The sequence below is a fragment of the Falco cherrug genome, chromosome 4 (genome assembly GCF_023634085.1).
Source record: "Falco cherrug isolate bFalChe1 chromosome 4, bFalChe1.pri, whole genome shotgun sequence".
NCBI lineage: Eukaryota > Metazoa > Chordata > Aves > Falconiformes > Falconidae > Falco > Falco cherrug.
In genome coordinates, this window is record NC_073700.1 from 101,814,056 (window position 1) to 101,824,255 (window position 10,200).

General features: G+C 40.2%; 1 long non-coding RNA gene across 3 annotated transcripts in view; it reads left to right on the forward strand.

The window, feature by feature from the left end:
- The window catches only part of LOC114017725 (uncharacterized), a 31,044-nt gene extending 24,498 nt beyond the window's left edge, over positions 1-6,546 (forward strand). For 2 of the 3 annotated variants that reach the window (XR_008732260.1, XR_008732259.1), the window contains one exon: positions 3,360-6,546. This is a non-coding gene — a long non-coding RNA (uncharacterized LOC114017725). The remainder of the gene's footprint in view (positions 1-3,359) is intronic. The other variant, XR_003562952.2, reaches the window with a different exon arrangement.
- The last annotated feature ends 3,654 nt before the right edge of the window (positions 6,547-10,200 follow it).

Sequence of the window (10,200 nt, forward strand, 5' to 3'; positions counted from 1 at the left end):
CAGTTCTGTACTCATGTAAAATTGTTGAATAATGTAAAGGCTTTTTTTAAATTTTTTTTTTCCTACATGCATCTTAATTCTACCAAGCTAAAGACAGTTCAAACTTGATGGGAAAGCAAAAAACCCCAGATGTATTCTCCTTAGAAAAATGTATATATTGTGTATTTATACAAGGCAACAGAGTTATGCAAACAAGACAGGGAGTGAAGATACGGGATACAAAGCAAAATTCTATGGCAAATATGGCTTGGTTTCTTCACAGTATTGTTAACTGCAGAAGTATGGCACTGTATTAGGGGCAGACACCAGTTATTTATCTCACTTTTGATGACATCAAGTGTTCCGTTTTCTGCCCTGAAACCTTTGAAAATGACCTTTGACAACATACAAGTAAGCTCAATTCCATAGTAAATGTTAATTTTTCAGTAGTTAAAGCAGGGGTCCTCAAACTTTTTAACCAGGGGGGCGGCGCGCGGAGGAAGTGGCAGGCAGTCATCTGCGGCTGCTTGGTTTCCCCCCCCAACCCCCAGCGGGGGGGGGGTCTGTAAATACCGGGGGCCAGATTGAGGACAGGACCCTGGGGGGCCGTATCCGGCCTGTGGGCCGTTTGTTTGAGGACCCCTGAGTTAAGGTGATGTGAATTCGTGGTCCGTTACTTCGGCTCTTGGTGACAACAATGATCAAACAATAGTAGAAGTAAACAGAAGTTTACCTGAATGTTTATGTCTGCTCTGGAAAGATTATTTTTAACAATGTGCTTTAGACTTCTTCAAGATTAAATCCGCAGTTTGCTAAGACAAAAATATTTGTCTCCAAGTAGGTTTTTTGCTCTACATTTTATTCAATTTGTCTATGTGGTGCTATATCGATATTTAAGTATTTGGGTATTTTTAAAAATTCTTCAATGCATAGCACTTTGTTCTATTACAAAGAGGATGTTATATGTCCCATCAGTACTGGATGGCCACCTTACCTACTCTTTATTGCAAATTAAAATAAGTGTAAATAATTGCACAGGGGTAAGACATAGGGGAGTCTGGTCAGATAGGGTTAAATACCTGGTGATAGAATTAATATGAGATGGTAGAATGAGCGTCTGGTGAAAAAGTGATGTTTTCAGTGTTATGTGCTACATTCTACATGGCTAGATAGTAACTAAACACTTGAAGCCTCTTGCACATTGCTTCTCTAAGCGTCATATTTGTAACAGGGATTTTTACCACAGATTTTGTGTTTCTTAGCAGGGACTTGCATTCCTTGGGATTGATACAACAGGAAATTGCAGTCCTTCCCACATTACTAAACAAGGGGGAGCATTGCATCAGAATAGAGATCTACTATAGAAAAGGTGAATGGATCTACTGTATTTTGCTTTTTTCCTAGTGTGCAATTTATTTTGCAGAGCTCAAGCGTGGCTAGAATTGAAGATCTTAGAAATAAATGTTTTTGGCATTGTTGTTCATTTAAACAGCAGTATTATCTAGAAATTGCACTGCTGAGGTCCCTAGCAGTTTTTTCAGCTTTTTCCTTTTTTTTCCCCCTTTTTTTTTTTTTTTTTTTTCTTGGTGTGAAGGAAACTGTAGCAACTGGGGCACTGTTCCATCTTTAAAACCTTGCCTAAATTCAGAGGGATTAACTTTAAGTATAAAGCCTGACTTCTAGGGATGGTGAAGAGCTGTCTAAGAGAGAGTAGGCCTTGTGGGGTGACACATGCAGTCACTGTTCCTATGAGGCCTAAACACTGAGGAGTGCAGTTGTTCACTGCTGGGGATGATTTGGTTTTGTAAGTTCATTAAAACTGAAGATTTAGTAGCTGAAACAGTGTTTTCCAGGTAATTGCTGGAACTGAGCCAATGCAGTGTCTAGAGTGAACTCCATATGACAGACTATAGTTTCTACTAGCGATGGACACAAAGCAGAGATGTTGCTTGAGGGATATTTTGGAAGAGGAACTTTGTATTCTGCTCTAGTGAATTGCACAGCAGAGTTTTTCTTTCATTCCTTGATCCCTGTAGCAGAATAATGATATAATGGAAAGAAATACACTTCTTAATATTGACAGGTGGACCAAAACTGTCTTCCACTAGCCTAGGAGCTAAGTAGGGCCTTTTCTCATTTAGCAGTTGTGGGAAAAGCAAACCCATCCGTAGTGTAGAGGATTACCTGTTGTCTACTAAACTTCCTAGCAGCTTCAGTTAGATGCTTCTTTATTTTGTCCCCTAGATCATGGTGAAACGTTATTCATTGTGCAACAGGTGCCGTATACCCCACTAGAACTACGTAGTGCAGTGCAGGGTTGTCATATCTGTGGTCTACTAGCCAAGGTGGTTGGCAGTCTATATGAATGTTAATGAACCATCTTTACCTCTGGGTCTTGGCCCTCCAAACTGTGTGAGCTTTCCACGTTCTGTTCTATCAGACTGTACTTCCTCCAAGGTTTTCCTGCCCCTTATTTTCCCATCACTGCTTCCTTCCAGTCAGCCTGTTTCCCTTTACCCTTCCCTCCATAACTCTGATACTCAGCCTTCTCTAGGTGTGAACTTGTAAGGATGAGGACACAGGAGATGAGTGTTCTTGGCAGTAACAGAAATGGTTTGGGCATGTTTTTTCCTCCCTTTGACAGTGCTTTTCTTTTTAATTCCCTGGCTGAAATGCACTGTAAAACAACATTTGCAAAGTGCTGTGAGATGGAAAACTTTATATGAAGACCCAAGTGTTATTAGTATTAGTGGAAATAGTTAACCACCCTTTTTCAAAAATAGCACTCGTCTCATATTCTTCTTTGTAATGCACTTGGTTGTGTCTCTCAGGAAAGAGAGGCAGTAGGCTAATATCCTACCATCTTTCTTAGGAAGCCAGTTTAAGTTGTTTTCAGTATCTCTCCACTGTGTGAAATTGTCTACAAGTTAGTATGTTTTCTTCCTGAAATAGATGTATTTTCTATTATTATTCTGTCACATCAGAGCCTGTTACTTGCTGCGATACTGCTAATATTGTGGCACCTTCATGCCACTGCTCTTGGGAAGCAGTTAACTCTTGTTTATAGTATTAAGACACCATATTAAAGGTTTTCTTCTATATTCATTTTAGGAGAATGATGACCAGAATGCTTTTGCTTAAAAGGCTTTTTCTTTTACTAGCTTTGCCAGCATTCTTTTTTCAATCCCATTTTTATTTATGAATAAAAAGCATTAGTTTAAAAAAATAGACACCTGAAGATTATAATTGTTGCAAGGATATAGTGGCAACGTAAAAGTATTGTTTCCGGAATGCAAACAAGAAACAAAAATTAGATTGATGAAGGTTTGCAAGTAAGATTACTTTCTCTTGAAATGTTCTATTCTTTTCTTTGCCAATAGTGCTGACTTCTAGTTGATTCTGAAGTGAAGATGCGATTGAAGTGGACAAGAGCCCATTTCTGGGTGCCTTCGCAACTCCAAAGAAGAGAACAGAAAGAAGAAGAAGAATGGGGACCAGAGGAATGTTTTCTACAGACCAGCTAATTCCAAGTAACTTCAATAGTTTAATGTGTGAAAGAAATCTTTTGTAGAGAATGTAACCTTCTACTGCTTTCATGTTGCTTTATTTTCTGTTTGCTTTTCTGTTAGTTTTTCTTTTTTTGTTTTGGTTTGGGTTTTTGTGTGTGTGTGTGTTTTTAATTACAGCAAACTCAAGTATCCTGAAACCCTCGGCATTGTAGACATCTATATCACAGTCTCTTTTCCAAACCGATTTGACTGTAAGGTCTTGAGTCTAATGGCATCCTCGTGATACAGCTCTGGAACTCTGCAAAACTGGGGCCTAAAGGAAGAAAAACAATAACCTAAGGAGGGACAAATTTGTGGGTAACAGTCACTGGAACATATAAAGTGATATTTGGCCATGTGACATACTTATTTATTGGACTTAGGAGGTAGATACAAAGATACTACAACTGTTAATAGCCCCTGGGCATACCTACACATTGTATGAGAGCTGTGTGGCCCCAAAATGCTTTGAAACCTTGAAATTGTGTATCTCTGTTACAAGCAGTTTTCCTTGAGCTGAAGCTTGAGCTCACACAAACCATTTGGCTTTGCAGTAGGACTTCAGTGGGGCCTTCCTGGAAGAACCTTCAGCCATCTCATTTTGCTGACCTCCATGATATGATGCCAGCCTGACGGCAGGTCAGTCACAGTATCCTGCAGCACATCCATGTAGCAAGTAGGCATAACCTTATGTACTTACATGGGGATTCTTTACTAGGTGCACTAGTTGGGTTGCTGTAGAGCTGACCTGACCCTTGAATAGGCTTTTTCAGGAAAGTACTGTGAAAAAGTGACAAATTCAGCTTGAACCTGGGCTTTAGGCCATTTCTACGCAGCTGCCTATTTACAGCTAGTAAACTCAGCTAGTCACTTGTTTTGATGATACCAGTTAGATGACAACTTATTATGACTATCAAGCTGTAAGTGAAACAATAATTTTAAAGTTCATAGTTTCTTGAACCTTCTGACTTCTCATACCATATATTTTTTGGCATCCCATTTTATCTGTTCTGTTCAGTTATGTCCTCTTCTATAGTGGTGTTGTTCTGTACTTTGCTCATCTTCTTTGCTCTAGCTGTGCTCAACAAACTCCTTACAATGACAGTTCATATTAATGTTAGAAACTGACTTCCAAAGACCTGATCTTTTAAAAAAACCTGTTTATTATAAATGAGCCTGCCTCATTTATAATTTAGAAATCAATTTCCCAATAGTATTATGAACATTCCAGAAGACAAAAAGGCCTATCCATAGAGCTTATGGAAGCCAATATCAGTGAAAAAAAAAAAAAATTGCCTGCCCAATTGAATATATATGGATGTTGATAATAACTACATGATATGGCTTGTTTAAAACTCCATCACTCTTGTGACAGAAGAAATCCACTATGCTCAGCGTCAGAGATGATGGAGTTCTATTGCAAAACATTTATTTATTTTGGAAGAACAAATACTCATTTTTTTATATATAAATTTGTGTGAACAGCACATGTTTTAGGATTTTGCTAAAAAAACAACCCCAGGTTCTCCATGTACTTTAATTTTTCCTTCAGTTCTTCACAGATTGAATGTTCATTCAGCCAGCCTGGGTGACTAGGAAGATATTTTTCCTGTCTTCATTCACTGCCCAGTGAAGGGCTAAATGTAATCAGAGCATGACATGCCTAATCAGTGTGGAACATCCCATCACACTGTCCCTATGAAAACATGTACGTTCTGTACAGGGCTGTATCCAGTTCAAATAAGTGCATTGCAAGCTATGGAGCTGCTGAATATGATGCATCGTAGATCATTCTTTAAGGAGACACAATCTTAACTATATTCCAAAGCTTTATGCTTTTTATTATGTTTCTAATTGACTCTTGCTATCTCAAAACCTTTTAAATTTCCTTTTTACTATTTAGACAATTTGCTGCCTGCTATTAGGTGTCTATAATTGAACGAGTTGACATTTATATGCTTGCAGGGGATGCACAAGTGAAAGGAATCCAATGTTTTAAAACCATTTGGCAGTGATAAAATCAAATAGATCCACAATAACTTATGATGTGTATAGATTTCACGTTCCAGACTTCATGCTGCTGTTCTTCCGTTGTTGTTTGTACCTATATAACTAACATTTTAGCAAACACCTCTTCAATTGTATAAGCTATTGGGCAGGAAAGCTAATCTGGCAGAAAACACAGAAGCATTTGCATCAATAACCATCTCTATAAAAATGTTTATCATTGGAGCTAAGAAGCTTTGCCATTTGTCTATGGTTGAGAGTTGTAAAAAGTTTCTCTCTCCTGAGAGAGGGAAATGGCACCAGGTCATTATTGCTCTTCACAGAAACACTGTGGGGAAATACTTGCTCTTAATATTACTTGACGCAAGCTCTAAAAGTAGTTCTATAGAAATAAGTATTCTAGTCATGTATCTCCAGTAAATTAAAATCCCAGAAAAATGCTAGAAAATAGAAACTGCAAGTGTGCAGTGCACACTTCAGTGTGTCCTTAGTTATCATTTTTTTTATAACTTCAGGTAATCTGAGTGAATTTCAGATCAGGGTATATGAAATGAGATGAATAAAGGTCTGCTCTTGGAAGCTGTTATTCATCAATCAATTAACTCAGGAAATTTTTTTAAAATTCTAATCTTCCTGCTTCAGCTATATTGAATTAAACTGTGACACCCAGGCAGTTAAATTTTCTCCTTGAAATATATATACTTTGATACAGTGTTTGAACATCCATCTGCTTTCTGAGGTGAGCAGATGTGGCCGCTTCTACTGCAGTGTGAAGTAAGAAAACATACTATGCCTCTTTTCCTGGAAAAATGCAATATGCCTCTACATATATATTAATTTTTAAGTAAGGCTGAACATAACTGGGTAAAGGAAAATTAGCTGCATTTTCTGAAAGTCTTCATTTTGTAATTGCTGTCATAACTTGGATTTCTAGGTGTTTGTTTAATTTTTAAATGTGAAATGAATCTTGCATTGCTGGTTTACACTAAAGAATACAGTGCTTTAAGTGCAAGGTCTGAATTGTCATTTCTTTCCGAGATTTGCCTGAATTATATATGTTTCTAGCTTAACACAGGAGTTACTGACTAAAGAGCCCTCCACGGTAGATAGTGCATTGTAATGGTCATGTTTTAATGTTTTATCAAAATATTGTGATATATTTTGCCATGTTCAGCTAGTTGAGTCAAAAACTATAGGAAAAGCTTAGAGTTTCTTTTTAGCAGCTCATATGATTTAGAACATCTCTATATACATTTGGATTTAGAAATAGTAATGTTTAAATATTTAAGCTAAAGTAATTTTAAATGTGCCTTTTATACTTATCTTGACAATACCATCATAGTCTATGATCAAAGAATAAATCTGAGTATGCTAAATGTTTTTCAATCAACATAATACACTGCTTTATTTGGCATAGACTTATTGGATATCCTATATGGGTGACAGTCCAAGTGAGATAAGGTGTACAAGACCAGTGGCGGGTTTAAGGAAAGCTCATTAATACTCAAAATCGGTAACTTTATCTGCATGTGCCTGCATTATATGTGCAATATGAGCAAAAAGTTTTGAAAATTTGCTTTCCTAGTAAATAGATAAAGTTGCCAGAGCTAATATGTAAAATCCCCTTTTTTGAGAGGATTTCTCTTTAACATAGATTCAGGCTTGCTTAAGTGAGTACTTAAATATAAAGCCAAGCTGGAAAAGACAGATTTATTGGAATAACAGCTGCCACCACTACTGATAAGTGCTCAGCATCTGACTTCTCTAGCTGCTGTTAAATCACATACAATTCCTTGGGCTGGGAAAGTAAATAAAGATAACTGAGTATAGCAATCTGTGTGAAACCAGGGAGAAGAACAGAGGTTGCAGGGAGATCTGAAAGACCACACATAAGCTAATCTGAATGCACGTGGCTTTGGTGTTAATTGCAGTCTCAGCATCTGTGTAAATAGTTTGCTTATTAAAAAAACAGGTTAGTGTTATAAATGTGGAGTCTTCTTGTATTATCATCCATTACATGATGTAGAAAGGTGTCAGCAGCAGTAATTCCAGAGAGACAAACCTCCCCCTTCAAATATGATTAACTAGAAAATAAAGCTAGGAGTAAAGTAAACAGATGGCCTGGAGGGACTTTTAAAAATGTGGTGGTGGATTTCCAGACGAAATAACCTACACAAACAAGAAGGAAGTGGTTAAAAAAGTAATTTAGTGTATGCGCAAAGGAATAAGGATGAGAAAAGAAAATATTTTTTTTACTATCCTTTTGGGAAAAGATGGAAAAGAAATGAAAAAGATGCTGTTGCACCTGAAACACTGGGAAGACTGATAAAAATACTCAATGAGTAACGTGAGCCCACAGAAGGAGATCATGGACAAGACTGCTGTTGTGCTGTTTTTCTTTTTTTCTACTTAAAGCCAAGCAGAAGAGGAAATTATACCAAAAGCTGAGAACTCTTGTAGCTCTATGAAACTCTGGAAACATTAAGAATTCCTTGTTAATGACAGATTCATTTGTGGCAGACAAGTTTCTCACAGGAAAGACTGTCAAGATACATACATCCAGTGTGACACCATAGCTTCCAATTACCAAGACTGCTGTACTATCCAGGGAAGCTATCAAAGCAGTCATGGATACTAGGAAAAAAATCCTCAAACCAACCTACTGGCTCAAATGAAAGAAAACCAGGAAGCAGGAGACACTGAGACTATACTGTGATGTAAGGCAGACATCAGAAAGCAGTATGAAAAGCAGAAAAAACCTGCAACCCAGTCTATAGGCAGGGATGAGGACCAGAAATACTTCTTATCCTAAAACTGAAACTACCATAGGAGCAGTAAGGAGCAGTATGGGTAATGAATCACAGAATCACAGAGTGATCAGGATTGGAAGGAACCTCTGGAGATCATCTAGTCCAACCCCCTGCCAAAGCAGGCTCACCTGCAGCAGAGTGGTGTCCAGGCGAGTTTTGAACATCTCCAGAGAAGGAGACTCTACAATGTCTCTGGGAAGCCTGTGCCAGGGCTCTGTCACCCTCAAGGTAAAGAGGTTTTTCCTCATATTCAGAAGGAACTTCCCATGTTGCGGTTTGTGGCTGTTGCCCCTTGTCCTGTTGCTGGGCACTGCTGAAAAGAGCCTGGCCCCAGGCACTTGACACTCACCCTTAAGATATTTGTAGACATTGATAAGATCCCCTCTCAGTCTTCTCCTCTCCAGGCTAAACAGGCCCAGCTCTCCCAGTCTTTCTTCACAAGGGAAATGCTGCAGTCCCCTCATCCTCCTCACAGCCCTCCGCTGGACCCTCTCCAGCAGTTCCCAGTCTCCTGTGACCTGGGGGGCCCAGCGCTGGGCCCAGCACTCCCGATGGGCCTCACCAGCCCGAGCAGAGGGGCAGGATCAGCTCCCTGCACCCGCTGGCCATGCTGCCCCTAACGCGCCCCAGGGTCCCATCCGCCTTCTCGGCCACAGGGCCACCGGCTGTCCCCCGGCACCGCCCGGCCCTTCCCCGCAGAGCTGCCCCCCAGCAGCCCACCCCCGGCCTGTGCTGGTGTGTGGGGCTGTCCCTCCCCAGGGGCAGGACCCCGCGCTGGCCTTTGTTGAACTCCATGAGGTTCCTCCCCGCCCAGCTCTCCAGCCTGGCCAGGTCTCACTGAATGGCAGCGCAGCCTCCTGGTGTATCAGCCAGTTCTCCCAGTTTTGTATCATCAGGAAACCTGCTGAGGCTACGCTCTGTCCTCTCCCGAGACTGGACCCAGTACTGACCCCTGGGGGACACCCCCAGCTGGACTCTGTGATGCTGATCACAGCCCTGTGAGCTCTGCCATTCAGCCAGTTATCAACCCACCTCACTGTCTGCTCATCTAACCCACACTTCCTGGGCTTGCCTATGGGGATGTTATGGTAGACGTTGTCAAAAGCCTTGCTGAGGTCAAGGTAGGCAATAATGACTGCTCTACCCTCATCTACCCAGCCAGTCCTTCTATCATAGAAGTCTATCAGGTTGGTCAGGCATGATTTCCCCTTTGTGAATCCATGTTGATTGCTCCTGATGACATTCTTTTCCTCCACATGCTTTGAGATGACTTCCAGGATGAGGTGTTTCATCACCTTTCCAGGGATAGAGATGAGACTGACTAGCCTGTAGTAGTTGCCAGAGTCCTTCTTGCCCTTTTTGAAGACTGGAGTGATACTGGCCTTCCTTCAGTTCTCAGGCACCTCTCCTGTTCTCCATGATCTTTCAAAGATGATGGAGTGTGGCTTGGCAATAATATCTGCCAGCTCCCTCAGCACTCAGGGGTGCTGAGGAAGTTTATAGAAGAGATGTCTGCCACCTGTAAGCAATCCCAAAACTAGTGTGTGTGTGTGTGTATATATATAGTCATGTCAAATCGTATTTGAAGATGCATTATTAGACTGTCAACCAATTAAATTCCAGCTGTGTTATAATGCTAGCTGATGAGACAGATAAGTGGTTAGATTTAAGAAGGAAGTCTACAAAGTGATGAAGGATGGTAAAACCTTTCTGAAGTCAGAGGAGTGAGTACACACTGTTCATAAGAACCTCTCCTCCCCAAATGACATGTTCATTAGAATTTCCAGTAGTCCAACTGCAGGTGTACCTCCCACTGTTGAACAGCAGTGAAGTCCTTGATGGAAAAGAGAAATAAA